Here is a 9,954-nt window from a genome sequence, read left to right as displayed (position 1 = left end):
CGTGAGCTGTGGTGTAGGTTGCAGATGCGGCTCGGATCCCGTGTTGCTGTGGCTCTGGCGTAGGCTGGAGGCTACAGCTCCGATTAGACCCCTAGCCTGGGAACCTCCATATGCCGCGGGAGTGGCCCTAGAAATGGCAAAAAGACAAAATAAATAAATAAATAAATAAATAATAATATAAAAAAATAAAAAATAATAAAAAAATAACAATCTATTAAAAAAAAAAAAGAAAGCTTAGTAGGTTTCTGCCTGCTTTCTTACCTCCTTTTATACCCAACCCTTTGCTCCTATAGCTGCATTAAAACTGATCTTGCCAAGAACTCCTCAGTTGTCACATCTTAAAGGCAGTTTTAAGTCCATGAGGACATATCATTTGACCCGTCTAGTACATGACACCTTGCTGCCTTCTTAAACCATTCTTTGTTGGGTTCTGATTGCCACCTTCTCTTATTTTCCTGTCAATGTTCTTGCAGCCTTTTCTCAATTTTACTTTGCATTCCTTTGTCTCTACCTTTACCCTCTTAAATGTTGATGTTACCTTATGGTCTGTTTTCAACCCTCTCTTCTCTCTAATTTCACTCATACTCAAGGCTTCAACTGCTGATGACTCCCAAATTTTTATCTCTTAAGCTCAAGTCCCATATACCCAAGTGTCTACTGAACATCTACTTCATACCCAATATATTCAGAACAGAAATTCACAGGTAACTCAGACACAACATGAAAAAAGAAACAGTCATATCCACCCAATCCCACCCCTGTTTCTTGTATTTTATTCCCAATCATGGTGAATGACACCATTATCAACCTAGTCACCCAAGTAAATGTCACTCTAGCTTCCTCTTTCTCTATCATCTTCTGAATTCCATTAATCTGGGACCTGTTGTTATTCTACATCCTAACTGACTCAAAAAAATCTATGCTCTTTTCTCCATACTCATTGCCCCAGCCTTCTTATCCTAAAGCCTTTGACTTCAGGTTACTCCATTGCTAGCATGGCATTCATGTGAATTGTGCTCCCTCTCCAGCCCATTTCTGACTACGCCCCTACCCAGGCCTTTTGTCTCAAGTTTTTGTGGTGCCTGATCTCTCAGTATTCTCTACTTCTGCCTTTACATATGGCAGACATCTTCTCATTGTGAAAAACATCGCATTCTCTGAGAAGGACACATGATCTCTCAAAACAAGAACACTTCTTCAGTGTCCCAATAACACTCCACACCTCTGTCATAGAATATAGATCATATCATGATTAAATTACTTATTTATCATCTCTTTCACTACATTGAGACAATCTTAATGACAGAACCATGTCTTATGCATTTCCTTATTCCTATGTTTAATAGAGGTCCTGGAATATAGGAGGAACCCAGTAATGCTTGATGAATAAATGAATGGATGAATGAATACTAAGCATTTCCAGTATCCTCTTTCATAGGTCTGCATAGCTGTTCTTACTCAATTTGAAAGATGACTTCTTTCCCCTTATAGAAAGCCCAAAAATTTTAGTATAATAGTCTCTTCTAATGAGCTCAAACACAAAAAATATAGCTACAAATGTTGAAAAGAAAGCCAATCTTCAATTTGTAATCAATCTCGAACCTGACATCTCCTGTACTTCTGGTATACACACTCATATCTTGATGCTAAAGGAGTCTCATTTTTGCAGAAACAAATACACTAGGCTGACCCCACTCTGCTTGTCATTAATATTCCATAATGGTTTCTATCTATACTTTAGAGTCAGTACATATGTTTTTCCTGGTCTTTCTGCCCAAGTCAGTCCATAAATATTTTAAATCTGTGAACTTTTAAATGCAGAGAGATTTATTGGCACACTTTAAATACTTATTCCTTGCTTACATGGGATTGAAAGATCACAATGTCTCAGGATCAATTGCATTTCATCTTTTCAGTACTTATTTCACAGCTGAACACTTCTCAGAGTTATGAACTTGAGTCTAGACCCTGACAAGCCATAGCAAAGGCCAAAAGAATGAGCAGAATTATCCACTCTGGGACCCACATGGGATAGTAGGAACTGAACAGGCAGCATCTGCTGCGACTTATTACAGCATGTATATTACACTGGGCCCCCAATCAATCCCCAAACGGAAGTCTTGTGTCATGGAGCTTTCACCACAGGAAAGCAACACACACATCCATTCAACAATTGCACTACATAAATCTCGCTCCCAATTACAGAACTTTATCTCATGTGATGCCAATAAGAAAAAGAGATATCGCAAAGCAGCAGCAGGAAATTACTGTTTCATGTGCAGAAGCATTTAATATCACTAGGGAGAAATCTTTTAACACAAGTAAGACATGGAATTATCTGTCTTAGGATCAGTCCAAAAGAAGGAAGACTCTCTCCAAATAATGTCTGACAGATTTTGTATTTTGAACTTAAAATCCATCATTAAAAAGGAGATAAATGGGAAGGAAGGAAGTTATTTATAAAACTATAGTTACATACAAAGGCAAAACCCAGGGCATCTTGGATATGAATGGAAGAGTAATATATGACCAAGGACCATGTGGTTGGGCAGTGGGGTGGGGGATTCTTAATCCAGAATCAACAAGCCTGCTGAGATGGATATCAGTGTGTGTGTGTGTGTGTGTGTGTGTATGAAAATCGGGGTAGCACAACGCACGGGATTCTGACCAGTCCCAGAATTATAGTAAATATTTCCCATATTCATAAACAAAGATGTGCTGCTGTCAGGTGAGATTCAAGATCTTCAAACAAAGTGATGATCAAAACCACATTACTGGAGTCCTGAGGCAATGGTGCAAAGCAGACAGGATGTATCTATTAGATGGAAATGAGAAAGTCACTCCCTGTTCTCACAGGACACTTTCCTGGAAAGCCCATACTCCTACGGTAAGGGCAGAAAATCCTCCTCTCCATGTTTATGAGTGAAAACTAAAGGGTACCCTGGGCAGATGAGAAGAGGCAAATATACTCCACCTATATCCCTAGTACACCCCTCACATGCACCCCAAACTTACCTTTGGCATTAAGTTTTGAGAGCTGGTGGTTTTATAAGGTGTGCCATGTATATAAAAGCCCAAAAGGAGAGAAGAATTAAAAAAAAAAAAAAAGGAAAAAGAAAAAGCGTTGTGGTAGTTTATCCTTGCTGTTGTTAATTGAATTGTTTTTCTTTCTTTGTTTTTTTTTCCTTTTTCCTTTTCCTTTTTTTTTTTTTTTTTTTGTTTCCATATCCAAAGCATATGGAAGTTCCTGGGTCAGATATTGAGTAATATTGCAGCTGAGGCAATGCTGGATCCTTTAACCCACTTCAGCAGCTGGGAATGAATCTGAACTTCCACAGCAAATCAAGCAGCTGCAGTCAAATTCTTAACCCACTTTACCACAGCAGGAACTCTGTTAATTGTTTTAAATTGCACTTTTATCTTTCTTGTTTTATTACATCAAAATTATGATTAACCCTGTGTCTCTTTCAACATTGGCAGATCTACTGACACATCAGTCTAAGCATGTTTACATGGCTGATTCAGTTATACACAGGAAAATCCCGTTACCATGTGTAAATTTGACCATCTCATCAGTCCAAAAATAAGTTAAAATGTGAATATTTATTACAGGAGTATTATTTATACAAATTACTCTTTTAAAATTTAAGCTATTACTTGAGTATCATCTCTTCTCTACCTATAACTCTGCTAGAGTTGTATAGGCTGCTGTAACAAATACTGATCCAGATATATGATGGCACAAATGCAATAATAGTTTCTTTCTTGAGCATCTGCCAGTTTGAAAATGGTGATCTTGTTCAGGAGGCTGCCTTTCTTCAGGTGATGATTTAGGGACTTAGGTTCATTCCGTCTTAGGGTTCTGCCATTCTCTGAGAACTTGTTGTCATCTGGATTCTGCTTAGGAAGGCATCATAAGACTTGCATTTGAAGAGTTCAAAGGACATTATAATTTTTTAAATTGGTTTATTTTCTTTTTTATTTATTTATTTATTTATTTTTTTATTTTTTGTCTTTTGTTGTTGTTGTTGTTGCTATTTCTTGGGCCGCTCCCGCGGCATATGAAGGTTCCCAGGCTAGGGGTCTAATCGGAGCTGTAGCCACCGGCCTACACCAGAGCCACAGCAACGCGGGATCCGAGCCGCATCTGCAACCTACACCACAGCTCACGGCAACGCTGGATCGTTAACCCACTGAGCAAGGGCAGGGACCGAACCCACAACCTCATGGTTCCTAGTCGGATTCGTTAACCACTGCACCACGACGGGAACTCCTAAATTGGTTGATTTTCAATTACTTATTTATTGTAAAAAGATATACCTCAGGAGCAGCCAGGTGGAAGAGATGCATAGGACCAAGTACGCAGGAAGGGGCACAGAGCTTCTATGCCTTTCAGAGTGAGCCATACTCCCAGCACCTCTGTATCACAACCTAGAAGCTCCTTTTCATTGTGGTGGTAATCATGAGCCCCTGCTTCAATCAAGGCCCAAATGAGAAAATGGAAACCACCGTAGGTGTTTCAAGCAGAGGGAATTTAATATAGGAACTTGTTATACATGTGATGGAAGATGTGGAAGTACCAGAACCAAGGGGTTAAGTAGGAGGGTGAGGGTAACCCAAACATTAACATTAACAGTGGTAAGAAGCCATTAACCTCCCTGTCCCCCACCCCAGGACTGGAGAGACTCAGGGAGAAGCTGGTGTTATCAGAACCTAGAAGATGGGGCCATCAGAGAGAAGTCAGAAGCACAGAGGGAGGATTCTTGTCAGACACCCAGACCACGAAGGGAGGGATAGCAGCTGGAAGCATGGAAGGGAAGCAGCCCCTGCCAGAGAAACCAGAAAGAGACGGGGAGAAACTCTCTGGCTTCTCCCCTTCTCCTCCCCTCCCATCTATGCCTCCCATTGACTCAGCTTATGTGGAAGCCAAAGGGCAAGGAAGCTGGAAAATGCAGTCCCCCATGAGAGAGAACAGAGCAGGGGAAAGGCCTGGGCCATCAGGCAAATGGTCAGCACATTCCTTTTTAGGAAGATGGTGTTGAGTTAAATCTGAAAAAGAAAGCCACATGGCAACAAAAGTCTTTTGTTGATGTGGGGAGGGGAAGGGAAGCAAAGGAAAACATGTAGGAAAGGAAGAAAGGGTAGCAACGACTGCAAGTCAAGAAGAGAAGAGAAGTGGGGAGATCTCACTCCAAGTCCACTGGAGCAGTTGCTGTGATCAGAGGCTCCATTTATACTCGCTGTGCAGCAGTAGCTAGAACAGGCCAACAGCAGAATTACAGAGCTGCACGCAACCTTACAAACCAGGAGAGTCCTAAAACTGGTATTTTGATGTTATTGAAGCTTGTTTGTCTTTAATACATAATTGATTGAAATTAATGTGAATTTAATTCTCTCCTGTCAAAATGGAATTTAAGTATCTTTCAAGAGACTTATGAAGGGATTTCAGAAAGCCAAACCATTGCAGGTCCTGTGTTGAGCACAAAGGCAAAAAAGAACTGAGAACAAACAAAGCAGCAGAAAATATGTGTGTGGGGGGAGAGGGTGTGGGAGAAGCGAGCCCAAGGGATTTCTTTGGTAATGTTTGTTTATGGCTGTTTCAAATTAAAGAACTAATTTTGGGTTAGGGAATAAATAAAGAAGTTCCTTGAGAAATAGAAGACTATGCTAAGAACACAGAACTGCCTATAGTTCAGTGTGTGTCAGGGAAGTCTAGTCCCGCTTACACCTGGCTTATTTATTTTATAATGTTAATGTGTTTGTGAAAAATTAACTTGCACTATTTTTCTTAATGTCGCCTATTTTTCTGCTCATAGACATAACCATCACCTCTGCCTATTTTCCTTACTCTGGTCCTTGATGTAATCATCTTTTTTTTTTGGTCATCCCCATGACGTGTAGAGTCCCAGGTCAGTGATCGAATCCAAGCCACTGCAGTAACAACACCAAATCCTTAACCACTAGGCCATCAGGGAACTCCCAAGATCATCTGTTTAGTTTGGGGAATTTTCTTTTTTTTTTTTTTTTTTTTGGCTATGCTTGAGACATGTGGAAGTTCCTGAGCCAGGGATCAAACCCATGCCACAACAGTGACCCAAGCCGTAGCAGTGACAATGCCAGATCCTTAACCTGCTGAGCCACAGAAAAACTCCAAGACCATCTTTTTAGGAGAGGCAAGAGGTACACCCCTGGAAACTGCATCAGCTTTTTCAGGCACTGTTCAGCAGTGATTCAAAGACTGGTACGGTGTTCTTGGGTTCTGTGATCTCCACTGCATGGGCTGGTGCATGTGATTTTTATCAAATGAGTGAAGATATAGAAGCCCAACAGTAGACTTTGGTTAAGCGCTAGGTAGAAGAAGGTCCATATGGAAACAGTTGATGGCTTTTAAAGAAGTCCAGTCCATGGTTGTCACCTTCACTGGGCCACATTCAGCTGCAAAGGAAAGGAAGGCCAAAGCCCAACTGAAGTTCTAAAAAATCTTATAAAATCATTTTGCCAGTCTTAAAACTTCATCCAGGAATAATTTTAGTTTTTGCTTTTGTTATTTTTTGAGCCACTGAGAAATAATATTGCTAGGGAAAGTTCTCATTTCATATTCAGTCTCATCAATTGAGTTATTCATAGAAAGTAGTTCATGGCAACCATTTCTAAGGTGACAATAAATGCCTAGTAATAAAACAGCCTATGAAATATTGATTTTTTTGTTTTTACTTTGTTGGGCCTCACCCATGGCAAATGGAGGTTCCCAGGCTAGGGGTTGTGTCGGAGCTATAGTTGCTGGCCTACGCCACAGCCACAGCAACACAGGATCCGAGCCATGTCTTTGACCTATACCACGGCTCCCGGCAGCTCTGGATCCTTAACCCCCTGAGTAAGGCCAGGGATTGAACCTGAAACCTCTTGGTTACTAGTCAGATTCGTCTGCACTGTGCCACAACAGGAACTCCCTGAAATGTTGATCTTACATGAATTTTCTTAAAATAGCAGCTTTGGTCCTATCTTCTAGAATTTTGAAAACATTCCATTTCTGAAACATCTTCTTAGCCATTCTTATTGTACATTTTCCAGCTCATGAATATCTGTGTCCACCCTAGGTGAAAGAGATGCTGGTACTGCAGAGAGCATGCGATGCTATTCCTACCTTAAAGAGTTTCTGATCATCAGAGAATAATCAGAGTTATCAGCTCAGTGGTTCATGTCTCTTCTAAAGCTCCTTAAGAAGGTAATCATTATTACAAGTTTTCAAGTGTCTATTATTTTTTAAATGATTTTTATTTTTTCCATCATAGCTGGTTTACAGTGTTCTGTCAGTTTTCTACTGTACAGCAAGGTGACCCAGGCATACATGCCTGTATACATTCTTTTTTCTCATATTACCATGCTCCATCATAAGTGACTAACTATAGTTCCCAGTGCTATACAGCAGGATCTCATTGCTTATCCATTCCAAAGGCAATAGTTTGCATCTATAAACCCCAAATTCCCAGTCCATTCCACTCCCTCCTCCTCTCCCTTTGCAACCACAAGTCTGTTCTTCAAGTTCATGATGTTCTTTTCTGTGGAAAGTTTCATTTGTGCCATATATCAGATTCCAAAAAATATGGAAATCTTCATGAATTTGCATGTCATCCTTGTGCAGGGGCCATGCTAATCTTCTCTGTATTGTTCCAATTTTAGTATATGTCCTGCCGAAGCGAGCACTCAAGCGTGTATTATAAGCCAGGCACTGCACTTAAATTCAGTTAATGCTCACAGAAATCCCAAGTAGCAGGTAAATTAACCATACCCATTTTAGAGAAATAGAAGTTGAGGTTCAGGAGTTCCCATTGTGGCTCAGTGGGTTAAGAACCCGACTAGTATCCATGAGGGTGCAGGTTTGATCCCTGGCCTCACTCTGGGTTAAGGATCCTGCATTGCAGCAAGCGGAACATACATAGGTCACAGATGCAGCTCAGATCTGTGTTGTGGTGGCTGTGGTGTAGGCTGGAAGCCACAGCTGTGATTAGACTCTTAGCCTTCCATATGCCACAGGCAGGGTCCTAAAAAGGAAAGAAAAAAAGAAGAAGTTGAGGTTCAGAGATCTTAAGCAGTTTCCCCAACTTCGTCACACAATGGTAATGCAAGTAAGGCTCGGATTCAAATTCTTAATTTCAAAGCCTGTGCTCTTAACCACTCTACCTCAGGAGTGCCTTTCCTGGGTGTGTGACCAGGGAAGATGCACAGGGCCTGGAGCCTAGAAGGGACTCACACTAATTTAATGTTCTGCTGTTGGTGTCTTAAAATTCTTAGTAATACTTAAACAAGTGGTTCTGTATTTTTATCTTGCTCCGGGGCCCACTCTTTCTTTCTTTCTTTCTCTTTCTTTCTTTCTTTCTTTCTTTCTTTCTTTCTTTCTTTCTTTCTTTCTTTCTTTCTTTCTTTCTTTCTTTCTTTCTTTCTTTCTTTCTTTTCTTTCTTCCTTCCTTCCTTCCTTCCTGTCTGTCTGTCTGTCTGTCTGTCTGTCTGTCTGTCTTTCTTTCTTTCTTTCTTTCTTTCTTCCTTCCTTCCTTCCTTCCTTCCTTCCTTCCTTCCTTCCTGTCTGTCTTTCTTTCTTTCTTTCTTTTGCTTTTTGGGGCCACACCCTCGGCATATGGAAGCTCCCAGGCTAGGACTCAAATTGGAGCTACTGCTGCCGGCCCATGCCACAGCCATAGCAACGATGGATCCAAGCTGTGTTGGCAAACCTACACCACAGCTCACGGCAATGCTGGATCCTTAACCCACTGAGGGAGGCCAGGGATCGAACCCGTGTTCAAACCTAGTCGGATCCTCATTAACCTCTGAGCCATGAAGGGAATGCCCCCATAAATCTTATAGCTATTCCTGAGTATATTAGATTTCCTAACGTCCCACATCTACATTGTATGTAGGAGTTCAAAACTCTTCAGCAATTCTTCCTCTAAAAGATGGACCAAAAATTCCCACTCCCCACTTGACCTTGGGCTGGACTTCATGCTTCAGCTCTAGACCAGAATGTGGCAGAAGTGATGGTGTGTGTCTTTGTGATCAATAATAAAAGGCATTGTGGTTTCTGCCTTGTTCTTGGGTCACTAGTTCTGGGAAAAGATAGCTGCCACGTTGTGAGGGCATTTAAGCAGCCTATGGGGTGAGGAACTGAGGCCTCCTGCCACCAACCATGTGAGTGAACCGCCTTGGAAATGTTCAGACAAGCATCCAAATGATGCGACACCCCCACCCCTCCCCCAGCCCAGAGCTCACCTGTAGCTTCATGAGAGAGACCCTGAGACAGAACCATCTAGATATATGACTCCTTGATTCCTGAGCCTTAGAGACTGTATAAGTTTGTGGTTTTTAATCTGGGATAACTTGTGTGTGTGTGTGTATGTGTGTGTGTGTTGTTGTTGTTGTTTTGTCTGTTGTCTTTTTAGGGTTGCACCTGTGGCATGTGGAGGTTTCCAGGCTAGGGGTCTAATCTGAGCTGTTGCTGCTGGCCTACGCCAGAGCCACAGCAACGCCAGATCCAAGCCATGTCTGTGACCTACACCACAGCTCATGGCAATGCCGGATCCTTAACCCACTGAGCAAGGCCAGGGATTGAACCCACATCCTCATGGTTCCTAGTCGGATTCATTTCCACTGTGCCATGACGGGAACTCCTAAGCTGGGATAACTTTTTTTTTTTTTTTTTTTTTTTGTATTTTTGCCTTTTTCTAGGGCCGTTCCTGAGGCATATGGAGGTTCCCAGGCTATGGGTCCAATTGGAGCTGTAGCCGCCAGCCTACACCACAGCCACAGCAACTCAGGATCCAAGCCACATCCGAGACCTACACCACACCTCATGGCAATGGTGGATCCTTAACCCACTGAGCAAGGCCAGGAATAGAACCCGTAACCTCATGGTTCCTAGTCAGATTCGTTAACCACTGAGCCACAATGGGAACTCCTGGGATA

The 9,954-nt window shown here is 41.8% G+C and overlaps 1 non-coding gene across 1 annotated transcript; it reads right to left on the bottom strand.

Annotated features, from left to right (window-relative positions):
• Positions 1-7,597: 7,597 nt before the first annotated feature.
• LOC146396052 (U6 spliceosomal RNA) lies at positions 7,598-7,704 on the bottom strand. The gene has a single exon (XR_014830621.1). It is a non-coding gene; the product is annotated as a U6 spliceosomal RNA (small nuclear RNA).
• Positions 7,705-9,954: the final 2,250 nt, after the last annotated feature.

The sequence above is a fragment of the Sus scrofa genome, chromosome 15, assembly GCF_054392235.1.
Source record: "Sus scrofa isolate SSC_HxYL_T2T_F1_AM1 chromosome 15, Sscrofa_HxYL_maternal_Yorkshire_Landrace_v2.0, whole genome shotgun sequence".
Taxonomy (NCBI): Eukaryota; Metazoa; Chordata; class Mammalia; order Artiodactyla; family Suidae; genus Sus; species Sus scrofa.
This window is presented reverse-complemented; position numbering and strand designations above follow the sequence as displayed.